The sequence below is a fragment of the Podarcis cretensis genome, assembly GCF_951804945.1.
Source record: "Podarcis cretensis genome assembly, chromosome: 13".
Taxonomy (NCBI): Eukaryota; Metazoa; Chordata; class Lepidosauria; order Squamata; family Lacertidae; genus Podarcis; species Podarcis cretensis.
In genome coordinates, this window is record NC_137182.1 from 27,207,387 (window position 1) to 27,228,207 (window position 20,821).

The 20,821-nt window shown below is 43.2% G+C and overlaps 1 long non-coding RNA gene across 1 annotated transcript in view; it reads right to left on the bottom strand.

The window, feature by feature from the left end:
• Positions 1-20,821, bottom strand: part of LOC307200378 — a 557,860-nt gene that overhangs the window by 508,911 nt on the left and 28,128 nt on the right. The gene's annotated exons all lie outside the window — the stretch shown is intronic.

Sequence of the window (20,821 nt, forward strand, 5' to 3'; positions counted from 1 at the left end):
GGAGCTCACCTTGTCATGTGGATTTAAACCGCTGACCTTCTGATCGGCAAGCCCAAGAGGCTCAGTGGTTTAGACCACAGTGCCACCTGTGACCCTATTGCTGGTAAGTTTCCTGGTTACTCAGGTGTCCAGGTTAGCCCTCTGAATCCTCATCAGTATTGCTCTGCACCCTCCTCTAGCGCTTTCTCCTGCTGAACTGGGATGACTCCTCTTGGTTGCTTTGATGGAAGGTGGAAAGAGGTGCTTGTATGTGTGTACAAACATCTGTTTCATGTAGCTGGGATATAGCCTATGGTGCAAGGTAAGAGTCATGTCTGTTGTTTCAACCACTTTGGCCCTGCCCACCACCGCTGCATGTGACCCCTGGAAGATTCCCTAGTGTGGCCTCAGGCTGAAGAAAATTCCCCACCCCTTTTGTAGGATGTGACATTAGAGAATGCACAATGCACATTTGGCCATTTCACATGGTCAGTTTTTGGATAATATCGGATAATCATCTAAGTGTGCTTCAGCCCGTACATCAGATTTTATGCACAGAGGTTATATTTTGATGTTATGGCCCTGTATAGATGTCTAGAGACACCCAGGGTGGGATTGTGTGCTGTGCAGATAGGGAAGGCAGACCTAATCTCTCTCCCCTGTATACAGTTGTACCTTGGATCCCAAACACCTTGCGAGTCAAATGTTTTGGTTCCCAAACGCCGCAAACCCATAGCTGTCAACCTTCCCTTTTTTTGCGGGAAATTCCCTTATTCCACCCAGTGGCGTAGCGTGGGGTATCAGCACCCGGGGCAAGGCAAGTAATTTGTGCCCCCTAACCCGTGGATTTTAGTAGGGGCAGAGAGCTGCGAGTGCGAGCGCCCCCCCCCCCGATGTTGCGCCCGGTGCGGCCGGCCGCTCCTGCACCCCCACGCTACGCCACTGATTCCACCGCTGCTTCCCACTGCTATCCTGGATTGTTAGATATCCCATAGACTGTCCCCGGGACAGGTGAGGCTGCTGATCCCTTATTTTCAAGGCTGCCGATCCCTTATTTTCAAATCTGAAAGTTGACAAGTATGCACAAACCCAGAAGTGAGTGTTCCGGTTTGCAAATGTTCTTTGGAACCCGAATGTCTGACGGTGCTTCTGCGGCTTCTGATTGGCTGCAGGAGCTTCCTGCACCCAATCAGAAGCCACACTTGGATTTCCGAACGTTTTTTTTTTTTTTTTTTTTTTATAATAATTTTTATTAATTTTCCACACATAAAATAAAGAACAATGTAACACAATATAACTTCATACTCATCGGTTCATAGCCTTTTTTCTTTGACTTCCCCATACCTCCCCATCCCTGCATCCTTGTTTAATAATTCTTTAGCAACCCTTAAGTCCATTGTCTTAGTTCCTTTTCGTAAATATTTCTTAAGTTTTTTTTGTTTACTGCTGCAATTCTTTACTTCTTACCCCCTGACATCTTAACATTCCTCAATTTTACAATTATTTTTAAGATATATTTTGAAATTCTTCCAGTCCTCTTCCACTGTCTCTTTCCCCTGGTCCCGGATTCTGCCCGTCATCTCAGCCAGTCCCATAAAGTCAATCACCTTTGTTTGCCATTCTTCCAGAGTAGGTAGTTCTTGCGTCTTCCAATACTTTGCCAGTAGAATTCTTGCTGCTGTAGTGGCATACATAAAGAATGTCCTATCCTTCCTTAACACCACTTGGCCCACCATACCCAAGAGGAAAGCCTCTGGTTTCTTAGGAAAAGTCCATTTAAGGACCTTCTTAATTTCATTATAGATCATTTCCCAGAAAGCTTTAACCTTTGGGCAGGTCCACCAAAGGTGGTAGAAAGTGCCTTCAGTCTCATTACATTTCCAACACTTATTATTAGGCAGATGATAAATTTTTGCTAGCTTGACTGGGGTCATGTACCACCGGTAGATCATTTTCATAATATTTTCTTTTAAAGCATTACATGCAGTAAATTTGATACCGGTGGTCCATAACTGTTCCCAGTCAGCAAACATAATATCATGACCTATATCTTGTGCCCATTTAATCATAGCTGATTTCACCGTTTCATCCTGTGTATTCCATTTTAACAGCAAGTTATACATTCTTGATAAATTCTTAGTATTGGGTTCCAACAATTCTGTTTCTAATTTTGACTTCTCTTTCTGAAATCCTATTTTCCTGTCCTGTTTAAACGTCTCATTTATCTGATGGTAATGCAACCAATCTCGAACCTTAAGTTTTAGTTTCTCATAACTCTGAAGTTTCACCCTTTCACCATCGTATTCTATAATCTCATGATATTTTGGCCATTTAGAATCCATATTAAGCTTTTTTACTTCCCTAGCTTCCATTGGTGACACCCACCTAGGGGTTTTACTTTCCAACAAATCTTTGTATCTAGTCCAAACGTTATACAATGCTTTCCTTACAATATGGTTTTTAAAACTTTTATACACCTTTACCTTGTCGTACCATAAATATGCATGCCAACCAAAACTATTGTCATACCCTTCCAGATCCAAAATGTCAGTATTCTCAAGAAGTAGCCAGTGTTTCAACCAGCAAAAAGCTGCTGATTCATAGTAGAGTCTTAAGTCCGGCAGGGCAAACCCCCCTCTATCCTTTGCATCAGTTAAAATCTTAAATTTAATTCTGGGCTTTTTGCCCTGCCAGACAAATTTTGATATGTCTTTCTGCCACTTCTTGAAACAGTCCATCTTGTCCACAATCTGCAGCGTCTGGAATAAAAACAGCATTCTAGGCAATACATTCATCTTAATAGTAGCGATTCGGCCTAACAAGGAAAGTTTCAGCCTTGACCATATTTCCAGATCCTTTTTAACTTCTGACCAACATTTTTCATAATTATCCTTAAATAAATTCACATTCTTGGATGTTAAGTTTACCCCCAGGTATTTTACCCTTTTTGTTATTTCCAAGCCTGTTTCATTCTGAAAACTCTCTCTTTCTTCCATTGTTAAATTTTTTTCCAACACTTTCGTTTTTTGTCTGTTCAATTTAAAACCTGCTACTCGACCAAATATTTCAATTAGTTCTAATACTCTTTTAGTACTAGTGTTTGGCTGTTGCAAGGTCAATACTAGATCATCTGCAAATGCTCTTAATTTATAATGTCTAACTCCGACCTGAACTCCTTTAACCAACTGGTCCTTTCTGATCATGTTTAACAAAACCTCCAGGACTGATATAAAGAGTAAAGGGGATATTGGGCAACCTTGTCGTGTACCTTTTTCTATAGGTATTTCTTCTGTTACCACATTATTTACAATTAATTTGGCTTTTTGTTGAGAATATATTGCACCTATACCGTTTTCAAAACCTTGGCCTACCCCCATCCCTTGGAGATTCTTTTTCATAAAAGTCCAACAAATGTTGTCAAAGGCTTTCTCCGCATCCACAAAAATCAAAACTGCTTTCCTGTTAATGTCAACGTCCAGCAGCTCCAAAATGTCTATAATGTTCCTCACATTGTCTGACATATGTCTACCTGGGAGAAAGCCTGTTTGGTCCTTATGAATCTCTTCTGTCAACACTCTTTTCAATCTTTTTGCCAAAATGTCTGCAAAAATTTTGTAATCCACATTGAGTAAAGATATAGGGCGGTAGTTTTTAACTTGGTTCTTCTCAGTCTCTGTTTTCGGTATAAGTGAGATGAAAGCCTCTTTCCACGATTCAGGTGCCTTTTTCCCCTTCAAAATTTCATTGCAAACTTCCTTCAATGGTTGTATCAGCCATTCTTTCAGCATTTTGTAGTATTTGGCCGTCAGGCCATCTGGTCCTGGTGATTTTCCCAATTTCATATTTTGAATGGCACCCTCTATTTCTTGTTCTGTTATTTCCTCGTTTAAGATCCTTTTACTTTGTTCTGAGATTTTTGGTAAACCGTATTTTCTGATGAATTCTTCTATTTCTTGCTCGTTGGTTGGCCCTTGTGCATACAGTTTCTTAAAAAAGCTTTGAAAACAATTGTTGATCTCGTTGGGTTTGTGGATAATCTTTCCATCCATTTCTAAACTTGTTACCGTATTCATTTTCTGCCTTTTTTTCAATTGCCATGACAGAAGTTTCCCACATTTATCCGCTGATTCAAAAGTTTTTTGTCTCATTTGCTTTATCTTCCATTCTATTTGTTGGTTCATAAGTTCCATGTATTGCATCTGATGAAACTTTATTTCTCTCAAAATCTCATGAGACTTTGGTTTGGACCTCAACTTCTTCTCTCCTTCTTTTATTTTTTCTAAGATTTTTTCCTTCTTTTCATTTTGTTGCTTCCTCTTAATAGAATTTTGTTGAATTAGGAAACCTCGCATCACGGCTTTGCTTGCGTCCCAAATTATTCTTTTTTCCACATCTGTTTTCCTGTTGATCTCAAAATAATCTTTTAATGTTTTAAGGGCCTTCTTATGGATCTCTTCGTCCTTAAATAGGGTGTCATTCATTCTCCATCTAAAGGAACCAGTTGTTGTTAGTTTCATCTCCATCTTGACCGCATTATGGTCGGAGCACGTTTTTGGGCAGATTTCTACTTTTTTTGTTCTTGACGCCAGACTACTAGAAATCCAAATTTGGTCTATTCTTGTCCATGTCATTTTTGCTTCTGAGAAGAAAGTTCCCTCTCTCTCTAAAGGATTCTTTGTTCTCCAAATGTCAATCAAGTCCATTGTTTCAGTCATTTCAAAAAAGATCCTTGGTAGTCTCCCTTCTTTCGAGATCACTTGTCTCTGTGCTTTGTCCATGTTTGTTGAGACAACTCCATTCATATCTCCCATCATTAGGATTTTATAATCTAGAAAGTCAACTAATGTCTCATGCAACTTCCTAAAAAATTCAGCCTTCCCTTCATTTGGGGCATAAACTCCCACAATTAATATCTTTTCTCCTTGAATTTGTATTTCAATTGCCAGGTATCTTCCTTGTTCATCTTTAAATATCAATTTTGGAGCCAACTTTTCCTTTGCATAGATCACCACACCTCTTTTCTTTACTTTGTCTGATGAGATAAATTCTTGACCGAGTCTCTTATTTATTAATAATTTCCTGTGTATCCTGGCAATATGGGTTTCTTGCAAACATATTATGTCTAATTGTTCTTTCTTCAAAATGTGAAAAACCTGTCTTCTTTTCCGAGGAAGGTTCAAACCATTACAATTCCAACTAAGGAGTTGCAGAGACATTTTGTATTTAGGTAGCTGTTCCTCCAACTGCTCCAAGCTTCTGCTCTTCCTCCGATGGTGGTAGTGAAAGTCCAAATGACAAATTTGCTATATCGGGTGGTTCCCTCTCCTCCACGGTTCCTTTCTGCAGATCCTCCAGATACTTCTCTAGAAATAGTTCTTTGTCCTGAATTGTTTTTATTTTAATCTTCCTTCCATTGAAGTTAAAGGACAATCCTTGTGGAAATTCCCATCTGAATGGTATAGTGTTTTTCTTCAGCAGGTCTACTAAACTCTTGTAATATGTTCTCACCTCTAAAATGTATTTAGGAATGTCCTTAAAAATCTGTATCTGACAATTTTGGATCACCAGTGCCTTTTGGTAATGCAAATTCAATATTCTATCTCTTTCTTCTTTTGATCTCAATGTAATTAGGCAGTCCCTTGGTTTTTTGTCCTGCCTTCTACCCAGTCGAAAGGCTGATATTATCTCAAGTTCCTCATCTTCCTCCCATTCCTCCCGCCAAAAAGTTATGATGTTCTCTGTGAGAAATTTCACAAGGTTGTCCCCTTCCCCTTCAGGCACCAATCTAAATTTTAAATTCTTCTCTTTACGTTGAAGTTCCAGTAAGGAGAGGGCTGCATCATGCTCATTCACTTTTTTAATAATAGGCCCAAATTTTTCCCTTGTCTCTTCAGCCGTTATTTTTGCACTTTCTGCAATCTTTCGTGTTTCTGAACTTTCCTGAATTAATCTATTTATAGAATCTGTGTTCGATGCAACACTAGCCGTATTCACATCCAACCTTGTTGTCAACTCTGTTAATTTTTTAGAATTCTCTGTCGAAAGTTTTGTCAATGCTTCCAGGGATTGATTTATTTTAAGTAGAGCCTGAGTCATAGGATCCATAGAAGCTGGTGTTTTTTCCTGCACAGCTGCAGTTCCTGATATAGAGGCCCTTTTCTTGTGAGATTGTTTTGCTTTCTGCCTTGTTACTATCTCTTCTGTAGGGGCACTCATATCCTCAAGGTCGTTTTCACAGAGTTGATTCCCAGGTGGAAAATCCCACTGTTACTTTTTCAAGTGCAACAGTTTCAAATAGAGCCCTCTAGAGGGAGCATTCAATTGTATCCAAATGGCAGAGATAGAAGAAAACAAAGAAGCAAGGGAGTATAACAGTAGCCAAAAGTTTCCAATGTCCAAATTGTAAAGTCTCTATTTTTCTATGTGGCCAAAATGCAGCAAAGTACATCTAAGGTCCGATAACTTTTTTGCAAACAAGTCCTCACTTCTCAAAGTTTGACAGTCCACGTCCCGGTGTCTTGTTTGGGCAGCCCGACCCCAGGGGATTTGGCAATGGAAGGTCTTAATTTTCCATTAATTTTCCAGCAGATTAACAACGTTCCAATCCCTTCCCCCCTTCTCCTGCCAATCTGGGGGGAGGTTTTAAGTCCGATGTCAGTTTGACAGCTTAAAAAAATTAGAAAGGTTCCCTTTAAGTGCAGCTTGATTTTCGTTGCTTTATTCCTTCTGCAGTTCCGGGGAGGCAGACTTCCTTAATTTTTGCCTTTCCCGTTTTCAGCCAATTTTTTTTTAAAAGTCCCGTTACTTTTCCAATCTTACTCACGGGTGTTGTGGTCAAATTCCAATTGCAGGAAGGAATCGGCGCTCTCCGCTCATGGCGACGCGGCTTCACTCCGCTAGCTGGGTGACGACTCTCAGCACCGCGCTTACCCCGATGCCGCTCAGAAGCCTTTAAAAAGGCTCCCTCACAGTACCGGGGGGCGCAAAGGGTGCCCACCGAATCTCCTTTGTTCACAGGCTCCGCGCCTGTGATTTTAGGGGTCCCCCGCTTGCCGTAGCGGGTGAGACCCGAACTAACGGAGCAGTCCTGCCTCGGAGCTCGAGGCTCGGACCGCCATTAAGCGCTGGCGCCGACCGGAAGTCCTCGGATTTCCGAACGTTTTGAAAGTCGAACGGACTTCCAGAACGGATTCCGTTCGACTTCCGAGGTGCCACTTTATTATGAGCCAGATCAGGGATAACTTTCAGGTGCTTTGAGCCTTGGAGTTTAAAGGGCAACAAACAGATCGTGCACGATTGTAGAGAATGGGTTTTGCTGTAAGCCAATTCTCTTTTCAATACCCTCCTTTATTAAGATGGAGCCAGTGAGTAATCCATTGTCTCAGGTGCCTTCCTTGTGGGCAAACCACCAGGAATGCATGATGCCACAAGGTACAAGACAAATAGGCCTATCAGGGATGGTGAAACAGATGGTGAAGACAGCACATGCCTCTCGGAGCCACAATGACACAAAAAAGCACATGCTATGTAATGTGCAGAGCCGAGATGATGTGGCAAGGACATGCCCAACTCCCATCGCCACCACATCATGCGCATGACAGACTCCCTTGTGGAGGAAGTTGCCATAAGTAGTGGGCTAAACCTGCTTTTCTATTAATAGCCTCCCCTCCTTTGAGTAACTACAAAGCTTTCTCAAAATTGGGGAAGTGGCAGCGTCATTCTACTAAGACTCATTGAGGGTGTTGAGATGAAAAAGATGTTGAAATATACATTTTTAAAAAACCAGAAACATTTTTACTTGGTATTATAGGTCAGGACATTAATAGGCAAGATGTTAAATTGTTTTTATATGCAACAACTGCGGAAATAATATTGTTAGCCCAGAAATGGAAACAAGAAGAAATTCTGACGAAATAAGAAATTAATGGACTATGCAGAATTGGACAAAATGACAGGAAGGATTCGAAACCTGCGGGACCAGAGATTTACAGAAGATTGGAAGAAGTATATGAATTATTCGAAGAGCAACTGTAATCAACAAATTACGCTAGTAGGACTACACAAAATTTTGTAAGGAGAAATATGGGAAGTGTTACTAAGCAGAAAAAGAAAGAGATATTGGTTATGAGTTTGAAATGTAATAGGGAAGATAAGAAATGCATACTAAGAGATTAGATTGGAAAATTTTCAGACAGGATTGATGGAAGTCAAAAAAATTGAATAAGATGTAAAAGTATGTTTAATTACGTACTGTTGAAAATTATATGTTAAAAAACTCTCTCTATATAAAATAAGACTCGTTGAGGGTGTAATGGGCACAGGAGTGAGGAGATTTCAGGCTTGTTGGGTCTGTTTTGCTAGAACCCTGAGATCCAGCAACCGGAGTCATGTGCAAAAGATACACTGCAAAGACTAAAGAACTCAGTGCCTCTGAGTACGTCCAGAGCCTAGGAATTTTGTTTTCCAGACCCAGAACTGAACTGAGCTCACGTCAAAGTTCTAGGAAGCTTCTTGTTCCAGCAGTCAAGTTGCCTTGTTGTTTCTATATTACTAAACCATGGGTGGTAGGGGAGGGGGTCAAAAGTGATCTACTGCAAATAACCCAGAGCTATACCAGTCGATCCCAAGAACACAACTGTCAGCTGGATCAGGTCCAAAGCCCACCTAGTCCAGCGCTATGTCCAGCTATAGTGCTTCTGGCAGTGGAAGTTCAACACTGCTGTCTTGGCTAGGAGCCTTATCCTCCATGAATTTGCCTAACTCTCTTTTTTATGCAACCAATGCCTCTTGTGGGAGTGAATCCCATACTTTAATTATGCACTGCATGAAGAAGTAGTTCTTTTGTCCATCCTGAATCTTCCAATATTCAATTTTGTTGGACGTCCCTAAGTGCCAATATTGTAAGAGAGGGAGAACAACCTTCCCCCACCCGCTTCCTCCATAACCGGCATCATTTCACACACCTTTATCATGTTTTCCCTCACTTGTCCTTTCTCTAGTAAAGGTAAAGGGACCCCTGACCATTAGGTTCAGTTGTGGCCGACTCTGGGGTTGCGGCGCTCATCTCGCTTTATTGGCCGAGGGAGCCGGCGTACAGCTTCCGGGTCATGTGGCCAGCATGACTAAGCCGCTTCTGGCGAACTAGAGCAGCGCACGGAAACGCCGTTTACTTTCCCACCGGAGCAGTCCGTATTTATCTACTTGCACTTTGACGTGCTTTCAAACTGCTAGGTTGGCAGGAGCAGGGACCGAGCAACGGGAGCTCACCCCGTCGCGGGGATTCGAACCGCCAACCTTCTGATCAGCAAGTCCTGGGCTCTGTGGTTTAACCCATAGCACCACCTGCGTCCCTAGATGTCCTTTCTCTAAAAAGTGATCTACACTTCTAATTTTGGGCATGCCCATGTTACAAGCCTACACTGGTTTCAAGTTTGCTTAGGGGTGTCTTCATGACTCCCAGCCCAGGAATCCTGGATAGAATAGTACTGGGAAGTGCTGCCCAGAATATGAAGTTGAATGTGGAAATCCTGCAAGTCCCAGTTTTTACATTGGCTCAGTTCACTTGTCCATAGTTAACCATAGCCAGCACATGGAGGAAACAAACCAGGGGTCCTGGACTGGCTGGATGCAGAGGAGTGGGGGGAAGCACAAGCTGGGGAACCCCCCCCCCCAGGGAACCCACCAGAGGAAGAAGGCTCAGAGCCAGGGGATTGGTGGTGGGACCATGATGAGTGGTCAGAGGGAGAAGAGAGAAAAGACTGGGAGGAGGAGGTGTCAGAAACTGAAGAGGTAACAGGTTTTGGTGAGCAGGATGAGGCTGTGGCAGAGGGCCATCCAGACTCAGAGGCAGGAGAGGAGGCTGGTGAGGAGTGGGAGCAAGAGACAGAGTGGCAGCAGGCTGCTAAAGAAGCCAGGGAGTCTCCCCCTCCTTCTGCAGCCAGCTCCTCTCCCCCCTGGTCTCCCAGAACCAGAAGAGGTATGCAGAGGGTGGAGCAAAGGGAGACAAGATGGAGGAGCCTCAGATTGCTGAGGAAGGACCTGGAGGAGGAGTCTTAGAGAGCGGTGGGAAAACAGGCACCTTCAGTCCTCATTACTGCCTCCTTGGGTCAAGACCTACTGGGAAGAATTGCTCTGATCGCTGGGCCTGCACTGTTTTGGCTTCTTTGAATAAAGAGTTAACGTCACTGACACTGGGTCATTGCTGACGTCATTGTTGACGTGCCCCTGACTCCGGCTCCTGACCCCAGGATCCCAGGCCCAGCGGCATGTCTAAACCAGACTAAACTACAGATAATGGTTTGTTGGGAGCAAAACGAACCATGATTCCCTGGTGCAGACATAATGCTAAACCAGAGATTGTGGTTTGTTTCCCCTGCGTGATAGCAAGGAGGAGCAAAGCAGGTGTTCTGTGGGAAGGAGGCCATGTTTCAGGTCCTCATGGGTGAAAAGAAAACTCTGGAATAGTGAGGGTGTGTATGTCTGTGTGTATCCGCTCAATGCTTTAGAAAATGAGCAGGGGAAGAGACTTTGAGAAGTGAGGTGTAGCAAGTCTCAGCAAGTACAAACCTCCTTGGACCCCTCAGTGCAAGGTTCTGCTAGCTACTGTAGCTCCTTATATAGTCTCCTTCCTTTGTGAGACTCAGAGGTGGGGTCCAGGGCACCTGGAAAAGATGAAGTGGCTCTTTCTAGTCTTGTATTGCACACAAACTAACGCTACCTTTTCCCCGAGGGCGACAGACAATGCACAACCCAGTGTGATTCACCCCTCTTCACTGTTACATAAACAGGGGGACGTGTTGGGAACTGTAGCAGGAGTCCTGCGTGAGATGACGTCCCCGTTTCCGAAAAGGAGGAGGTCTGCATCGCCGTGTCATCCGGAACAGCGATGTAAGCAGGGGAGACTCTTTGAAAAGCCCAGGAAACACAGTGGGGAGATCAGAAGTCATACTAGAATTAGTGAAGAATTAACTCAATTCCGAATGTAAGAAATGTAACCTTTTTTCAGATTGCTTTTTGTTGAGTGCTACATATTTGATTTGTTTTTCTTTGTTGTGCTATGTTTTTTTCTTTCAAAACCAATAAAGCATTAAAAAAACTAAAAAGAAAAATTAAGAAGAAAAGCCCATTCTAACACACCGCCAGGAAGCTGATTTACATGGGCCTGTGCTTCGCTTGATATCTCTGTGACTCAGTGCTTGATTACTTGCAGCTGGGAGCACCAATAGCCTTCCTTCAAAAAGCGCTGGGTTTGAGTTCATTTGAGGCAAACAGAGGAGCTCTGCCTATTGACCACGCTGGCTGCTTCACCAAAGCACATTGTCACTTGGTGATGCAAAGGGATAGGCATGCAATGGTGGGTTCTCCTGGAGGGGAAAGACTGGGCTTGCATTTGGGGGGGAACCTGGCCTCTCCCTGCAGCCAGCAGCCACACAGGGCTAATTTTGTGGTGACTGGTGGATCACTGTTCCTCAGCCGCAATCCTCCTCAGCTGGAAAACAACAGTGACTTCGCCCAACGGTTCCCAAAAGGAAAACAGATCAGGCAAATGAAGGCTAGACAATGGGTACCACTGAGCTTGGGGCCCTGCACACTGGTATTTTTGGCAGGTGTGTCCTGTCACACGTCAATGATGCAATGAGAGCACATTAGTGGTGGGTTCGTACTGAACCATCCACACGTCATTCCACTTTAATAGTTGACCTGTGATGCTTCCCCAATGTTACTTTATTACTCCTGGCTGGGAGGTGCTCCTGCACTATACAAAAGCAAGTCAACAACAACAACAACCCAAACTATTTGTGATATACGAAGTTACAGTAAGCTATGGGGTGTGCACTGATTGGAAACAAAGTGGAGCTAGTGTGGTGTAGTAGTTAGAGCTTTGGACTAAGACCAGGGAGACCAGGGTTCATAATCCTCACTCCACCATGAAGCCACTGGGCTCCACCACTGGGTGACCTTGGACCTGTCATCGAAACATAGAAGTTACCCTCAAGGGTCAACCCCCTGTAATTCAGGAATCTCAGCTAAAGCAACCATGACAGATAATAATAATAATAATTTTATTATTTATACCCTGCCCATCTGGCTGGGTTTCCCCAGCCACTTTGGGCTGCTCACAGCATATATCAGAACATACTGAATGTCCATCCAACCTCTGCTTAAAAGCCTCTAAGGAGGGAGAGTCCACAATCTCTTGTGGTAGCCGCTCCACTGTCGAACAGCTCTTGCGGTCAGAAAGTTCTTCCTCGTGTTTAGTCGGAATCTCCTTTCTTGTAACTTGAAGCCATTGCCTCAAGTTCTGCCCTCCAGAGCAGGAGAAAACAAGCTTGCTCCTTCTTCTATGTGACAGCCCTTCAGATATTTGAAGATGGCTATCCCATCTCCTCTCAGACTCCTCTTTTCCAGGCTAAACATACCCAGCTCATTCAACCATTCCTCATAAGGCTTGGTTTCCAGACCCTTGCTCATCTTGGTTGCCCTCCTCTGCACACATCCCAGCTTGTCAACATCCTTCTTAAATGGTGGCACTCGGAACTGGGCACAGTATCCTAGGTGTGGTCTGGCCAAGGCAGAATAGAGTACAGTGGTACCTCAGGTTACAGACGCTTCAGGTTACAGACTCCGCTAACCCAGAAATAGTACCTCAGGTTAAGAACTTTGCTTCAGGATGAGAACAGAAATTGTGTAGCAGAGGCGCAGCCGCAGCGGGAGGCCCCATTAGCTAAAGTAGTACCTCAGGTTAAGAACAGTTTCAGGTTAAGAACGGACCTCCAGAACAAATTAAGTTCTTAACCTGTGGTACCACTACAGTACTATTACTTCCCTTGATCTGGACACTATATTTCTGTTGATGCAGCCTAGAATAGCATTAGCTTTTTTTGGTGCTGCATCACACTGTTGACTCAGGTTAAGCTTGTGGCCTACAAAGACTCCTAGATCCTTTTGGCATGTACTGCCAGAGTCGTCGTGCCTCTCAGCCTAACCTATCTCACAGGGTTATTGCAGGGATTAAAAGAGAAGAAGGGTGAACCATGTATTCCATCTTGAGCTCCTGGGAGGAAAAGGTGGGATGAAAATGCAATAGATAAATGATTGCCCCAAACAGATTTCAAATTGGGATTGCACAGAACTGCTCCAATACCATCATGAGCACAAACACAAATGCATCCAGAGGTGCTCTTACTTCTGAGTAAGCATGCATAGGCTTGCACCATGTACAAGACAAGGAAGCAGTGTTGGGACTCACGCAAGTTGTTATCACCATAAGAGAGGTAGGGAAGAATTGAAGCTGAATTTGGAAACATGATCATTTGAAAGTGGCTCGAGAGAGGCATACAGAGTGAATTTTAAAAAGAAAGATATCTAACTTGGCCATTGTTAAGCAGAGTCGTATCTTGGTTTTCGAACAGCTTCGTTCTCAAACATTTTGGTTCCCGAACACCGCAAACCTGGAAGTGATTGTTCTGGTTTGCGAATGTTATTTAGGAACCCAAACATCCAATGGGGCTTCCGCAGCTTCTGATTGGTTGCAAGAGCTTTCTGCAGCCAATCAGAAGCTGCACTTTGGTTTCCGAACGTTTTGGAAGTCGAACAGACTTCCGGAATGGATTCCGTTCGACTTCCAAGGTACTACTGTACACGTATTGTTAAGCACATTGATTTCAACAAGACTACTTGTTTTCAGACTCAGTTCGAGAGTATTCAATAATTTTTTTAAATAAGAGTTTTTAAAAAATTTAATGTGATTTTTATAAAAAAATTAAAATAAAGGAATTTTCTGTTATATTTAGTTTCATCTTACCTGCTTTTCAAAATAATATATATATCTAATACCAACAAACATCTTCCAAACCAGGAATGGGGAATCTCACTTTCTTTCACATCTGAGGTGAAATATTATGGATATGATAGTATGGTATTCATCACAGCTGCAAATTATGGATGTTATGACTCTGTCAACCAAACAGCATGGATATTTCCTTCCCCATCTCACGGAGAAATGCTGCTTTGCCTCATAATTACTAGCCTTGCTCTTGAAAGTTATTGGCACTAAGTATTTGTTTCCACATAAATGGTCTTGTAAAATTACCATCTGAGTGATTTACCAGCAGATCAGGATTCTTGATGGCAAATGGGGACAGCTGGAACTGCAGGGGCTCTTTGTCAACTCGCTTCAACTCTGACTCACCCCATGAACATAAAAATTCAAGGGTGGTAAAAGCTCCAGCGTTGTCAGCCCAGCTTAAATAGGCCCTTAAGGATGAACCTATAATGCCAGAACAAACTGTGGAGCATTGCTTTTTGCTTCCTTATCCTGGTCCTTCTCAAAAGGCTGATTTCCAGCATATGCTCCCACCTGTGCCCATTTATCAAGCACCAATCCCTCAGTCTGAATCAGTGGCTCCATTTTCTTCATGCTTTACCTTTGCATAGGCAAACTCGGCCCTCCAGATGTTTTGGGACTACAACTCCCATCACCCCTAGCTAACAGAACCAGTGGTCAGGGATGATGGGAGTTGTAGTCCCAAAACATCTGGAGGGCCGAGTTTACCTATGCCTGTTTTAGGAGATGTGGGGAGGGCTCTTAAAAAAAAAATGCTTGTATGCAAGAATGGACTAATCTATCAGATTTCATTTATTTTCCATAGTCTTAAATTCAGTTCTCCACGCCATTGCATCAGTTTGCCTTCTCAAAAAAGTCCTCGTGAAATAATCACCTACATTTTAGTAGAACTTAGAAGATTCATAATTTGGGGGTGCCAGATTTTGGCATTGCGCAGAGCGCCATGTTATGAAAGATTGCCAAAGCCCGTCCCTGCAGTCAGAATGAATGCTCAATAATCCGGATGTGAGTTGAAGCTGTTAACACTTCGCAGTGAGAACGAAGCGACTGAAGCCTTGCCTCTAATTTTACCTGTGAAATGCTAGCACTTACTGACTCTTCTTAAGACTTTGACTTGCATTTCATAACTGCCTTCCCTATCAGCCTGGTATTCTGTGGAACTGGGTGTGGTAGCCTCAGGGCAGAGAGAGTGGGCAGACTGGGAGTCGGAGGCAGCTTCCAGTAAAGGTTTATAGAATTAAGTCACTGATATGTTCAACCGCAGCTGGAGAAGAAAGGAAAAGCCATGAAGGAACTTTGAAAAATGCATGGTTGGGGTGGGGGGAGGGGGTTATTGGTTGGCTGTCTTGCACTGAGTCAACATGTTTTACAGCCCATTTAAAAAGAAAAAGAAAAAAGTGAGTCACTTGAAAATCAAAAGGGAACAAGCAGAACCTACAAGCTTCTTAGGAACAGATTTTTTCCTTTCTAAACTATCTAAAATAGGGTTGCGAAGTCTCAGGGTCTGACTTTGTTTCAGGGGTTTAGCCTTCTTCTCTGGGTTCAGACATAGAATGGTAGAGTTGGAAGGGACCCTGAGGATCATCTAGTACAACCCCCTGAAATGCAGGAATATGCAGCTGTCCTTTACGGGGATCGAACCTGTGATTTCTGTGTTAAACAGCACCACAGTCTAACCAACTGAGCTATCCAAGCTATTCCCAGAGCAAGGGAAAGAGTCAAATCTGTTGTTGCTGCTGCTGGCATTATTATTGATGTACCATTTATTTGAATGAGGGGTCAGGTTGTGGTTGTTGTTCACCATTTACCGTATTTACTCAAACCTAATCTTCACTTTTTTGGCCAAATTCAGGTGCACATTAGATTCAATGACACATTTATATTCGCCAGCAAATAATCTTTTTTTTTGTTTGTTTGTTTCAATGTTCTGGAAATTGAGGTGTGCATTAGATTCGATGGCGCATTAGACTCGAGTGAATACTGCATTTATTATTACATTTGCATCCTACCTTTCCTACCAGGAGATCAAGGTGACGTGTGTGGTTCTTCCCCCCACCCCCTGCCTCTATTTTTATCCTCACAACGGCCCTGTTAGGTAGGTGAGGTTGAGAGGCAGTGATTGACCAAAGCTCAGCCAGTGAGTTTCGTGCTTAGCGGGGATTTGAATCCTGGTTTCCCAGGGTTCCCTACATTGCAGTGCATTTCTGTAAAACTTATACAGGGTCCAAGATAGTTTCCTGCCTGAGGCAAAGGATAAGACAACATCCAGTGTATAGAAGCTAATCGTTGAATCTTTGTTCAGCGTCGGTAAAGCAAGAGCATTTTTGCATCACAAAGGGCAGCAGACTAGCTTAGAGGGCAGGCCCTACGGTGTACGCAACTCTGTCTCCCAACACCTTGCTGCTGCTCTCCACCCTACACTATCTGCTGCCTGAAGCAGTCACCTCATTTTGCCTAAGGGTAGGGCCAGGCCTGGCAAGGAACAGGCTATGTTCTACTTTCCTTGAGGGTTTTCTCCTTGAAATACAAAGCCCAATCAGGTTCTCCTCCTGACCACCAAGTACCATCCTCTACCTCGACCAAGCACAACCTTCTCTGTGCCTTGGCAGTAGAACCTATGCTTTTCACACAGAATATTCCAAATTCAATCCCTGGTCTCTCAAGGAATGGCTGTCGGGTGTCTTCCTGTCCCGTCTACAGTAGCTTGTAAGGTGGTAGGCAAATTGGAACACGTTCAGAGAGGTGGGTAAGAAAAATGGTTAAGTTGGTATGGAAAACGTGGCCTATGGGGAAAGGTTGAAGGAACTGGATATGTTTACGCTGGATAAGAGAAGACTGACAGGCAACTTGATGCAACTCTTCAAAACTCCAAAGGGCTGTCACTGTTAAGTTGTGGGTGAACATATCAGATGACACAGTGATTCTTCAGACAGCTCTTGTTTATTCACAGGCCAGAACAGAAGTGAACTGAAGGGTTCAGCCAACCTGCTTATATAGAGCTCCACTACAACGCAACAGTAACAACTTTCTGTAACTATCCAATCACTGAACGTCAGTTTCAATTCCTTATTTGCATATGCAGACCTGAGTGAAAACTATCTACAGTATCCCCCTGCTGGCCCAGGGTGAGAACTTCAGTACATAACAGTCACAAAGATGATTAGGCTCTGTTACGCATTATACTTTTAAAGCACATTCAAAGCCTGTTTCCCCTCTCAAATAATTTTGGGCACTGTAGTTTATTAAGGGGCTGCTGGGAATTGTAACTCTGTGAGGCGTAAGCTACAGTACCCAGAATGCTTTGAGGGAAAGGATGAGTTTTGAATGTGATCTAAAGCTATATAGCATGTGCACCTTCTCTGCTCCTCCAGGTAACTGGGTTCAAGTTGTAGGTGATAGATTTCAGTTGTACAGTAGCGGGAACATTTTAACGCCCTAACATTTAAAAGCCCTGAAGTAAGGTTACCAGACGTCCCTGTTTCCCGGGGACAGTCCTTGGATTTACAAATCAGTCCCCTGACAAAATCCATCTATTTAGTAGGAAGTTAAAAAGTGTCCCAGGATTCATTGAAAAATTGTTGTTTATTTGTTTGTTGTTATATTCTTTGTTTTTACTTCTTTTTTCTAACTTTTTTGTTTTGTTTTGTTTTTCTTTTTTCTTCTTTCTTTTGTTTTTTGGTTGTGCAACGTTTGTTGCAGTATGTGTTATATTTGTATAAGACTTAATAAAAAATATTGGGGGGGGAGGATTCATTGAAAAAAATCTGCTAACCTTACGCTAAAGCCCTAAACGGCCTTGGTCCAGTATACCTGAAGGAGCGTCTCCACCCCCATCATTCTGCCTGGACACTGAGGTCCAGCTCCAAGGGCCTTCTGGCAGTTCCCTCACTGCGAGAAGTGAGGCTACACGGAATCAGGCAGAGGGCCTTCTCGGTAGTCGCGCCTGCCCTGTGGCATTTCCCCCTCACTTTTTTTAACCACAAAAAATTGATCTTTTGGGGAAGTGGGGTTTAATTGCGTAACCTGAACTGGCTGGCATATGATTGCATCCCAAATGAAAATGGTGATGCAAGCATCCTATGTGTAGCTTAACAATGGAATCAATTATTAGGATGTTGATGCTTTTTTTTAAAAAAAAGAAAAAATTAAAACAGCATTATAGTGTTATAATGATATAATACTCTTTTATCTATGTGGTACCCACTAATGGGTTAAACATCATAGTGAGAAATGTATTTTAGTACTGTTTAAAATAAATATTTGCCTTTATTATTATTTATTACTATCATTAATTAAATTTGTGTACCTCCCTTTACCCAAAAATCTCAGGGCAGTTTACAGTATAAAATTAGAATATAAAAAAGACATAAAATACATAATATAAGTAAGAACAGAAACAAACCAGTAACACACACACCCTTTCACAACACATTTAAAAGGGCATTGGATGTCAGTCGGCCAAAGGCCTGGTTTTCATGGTGTGATAAAATGTCACGCAAGTACAAAGGTCCTAGTGTATTTATGTGCTGAGCTTCAAGTGACCATGTGACCTACTCTCAGCAGCTGTGTCATGCTCAGTTCACTAGTGTGAATGGAACGTAGTGATGTCTAACACTGAACAGTGATTCCGGATATTGACTACTGTTTCGTAGAATTCTTCATCAGCGTGGTGGGAGGATATAGAATTGCTTCATAAACCCATCTTATTTTGAATGAATGTACGTAAATGAAAATATCAAATGCTGTGAAACAGTGCTCATGTAATAATATAGTCACTGCATATATCCTCCCACCACGCTGACGAAGAATTCTACGAAACAGTAGTCAATATCCGGAATCACTGTTCAGTGTTGGACATCATATTTGCCGAATACACAAAGCTTCGCAGCTTGTCTTTCATCGTACAAAGTCTGGTACCTCGCTTCATTTAAAGATTTTCAGAGACTTTGAGACTAAAGATTTCATTTTGTACTTGTTATGGTTTTGAAGGAATTCTATAAATTTGAAGGAATTCTATTGCGTATATACATGGTCATTGTGTTGCCTAGATATTGCTGATATTCTGGAGAAAGGCAAGAGAACAGTAGAAATGTGGAAATGGTTTGTAATTACACCACTGATACGAACACAAATACAAGCATTGGTATATACAGCATCTCTCTCTAGTGTGGAGCATCTATCACCTTTCCGGTGTGTCAGACGAAGTGATCAAAGCCTGCTAACAGCAGAGGCGGAGGAAGGGGGTGCGGTGGGGCAGTCCGCCCCAGGTGTCACCACTGAGGGAGGGTGACAAAATGCCAGGCGGCACTCACTGCGGGGCCTGCAGCATGCCTGAGCCACGCATCTCTCCTAGGAGTGACACAGTGGCTTGGGCAACCACAGGCTCCGTGCTGCTCCAAATGGTCCACCCGCCGCCTCCCCCTCAGTTGTAGGGCAGCTGAGTGGGAGGAGGCAGGCAGACTCATTGGAGGCCCCGTCCCGGCTTGCCGTGCCCCACAGGCAGCTGGCCCCACCCCTGGGCGCAGGGCACGCACGCCGCCCCAGGTGCCCGATCGGCTTGCTCCACCGCTGGCTAACAGACCTCTTGTTTATCCAGAGAGTTTTCAATAATTTTAAAAGCGTGCTTCTTTATGTGTTCACTGGCCCAGCGGGGCATATTATTTGTGCCTGTTTCCTTGTCTCCTGTTTGAACAGCTAGTATGAAAAGCAGCCTCGTAAAAGCCCTGCCATAAAAGGTTTCCTATCTGTAGGTTGCTGGCTTGTTTCATTACAGTGATCAGGCCCTTATCTTGGATATCACACCTTGGAGTTCTGCAGAACTTGGAGCACAGAGATAGGGGCAGAGAGCAGAGCAGTTGGAGGCAAGAGGGAAGGGAAGGCTATAAATAGGAGCTTTCCCCAGGATGGGATAGCTCAGTCGGCCCAGCATGAGACTCTGAATCTCAAGATTGTGGGTTTGAGCCTCACACTGAGCAAAAAGTTCCTGCATTGCAGGGGGATGGACTAGATGACCCTCAGGGTCCCTTCCATCTCTACAATTCTATGAAAAGCACCCAGCATACTGGGCAGAGGCTGGACTTCTTGCACACATCGTGCTACTTTGCTAAGCAGCGTAAGGCCCACTGCAAGAATCAAGTCATCTGCACGGTGACTGCAGGAATATAGATGCTCAGCCTGTGCTGAGTCCCAGACCCAGCTACATCAGCTCAGAATTAAGCACATCCACCATCATTGCCAGAACAGTGTCAAGTTAAAGGGCTATGTTGAATTTGGTGTGTGTGCTGATGATATACAGCAGGCTTACCTAGCTGGCAGCAGCGGCAGAGAGTGTCTTCCCGCAGACGCTCTAAGTGCCCCTATTTTCTTTTTTTATATTAATTTTTTATTAAATTTTCTGTTTTACAATTTATAATATTCATTTAAACATCCTCAAAATATCAATGACTTCCCTTCTTCTCTTTCCATGGTTCATTTTGCATAACATAAATCCCTGCATATTTTACATAAACTAAACCATTCAGTGTTCCATTGTTACATCCATCAAAACTTATTTACACTGTTGAATTTATCTTAATGCTGCCAGCGTTTTCAAGTGTACACAATTTCCCCCCATATAGTCAATAAACATTTTCAATCTTCTTTAAACGTATGTTCTTCTTCTTCTCTTATTCTATATGTTAGATCTGCAAGCTGTGCATATTCCATCAGTTTAAGTTTCCATTCTTCTTTAGCTGGGACCTCGCTCCCTATTTTCCAGGGACATCACTGATTTAGAGAAGCCGTCCCAGTTTCTGATTTGATTGCAGAATGTCCCACTTTTCCTTAGGATGTTCCTATTTTCATTGGAGAAATGTTGGAGGGTAGGTTCCCAGCGCCCAAGGTGGGCATGCGGGGGCAGAGAGTGGAGGGCGACATGAGGAGGACACAGCAAGACAGGCACATGCCCTTCCAAACCACTCAGTCGCTCTAATTGGAAGTCACATGCCTGTTGCGTCC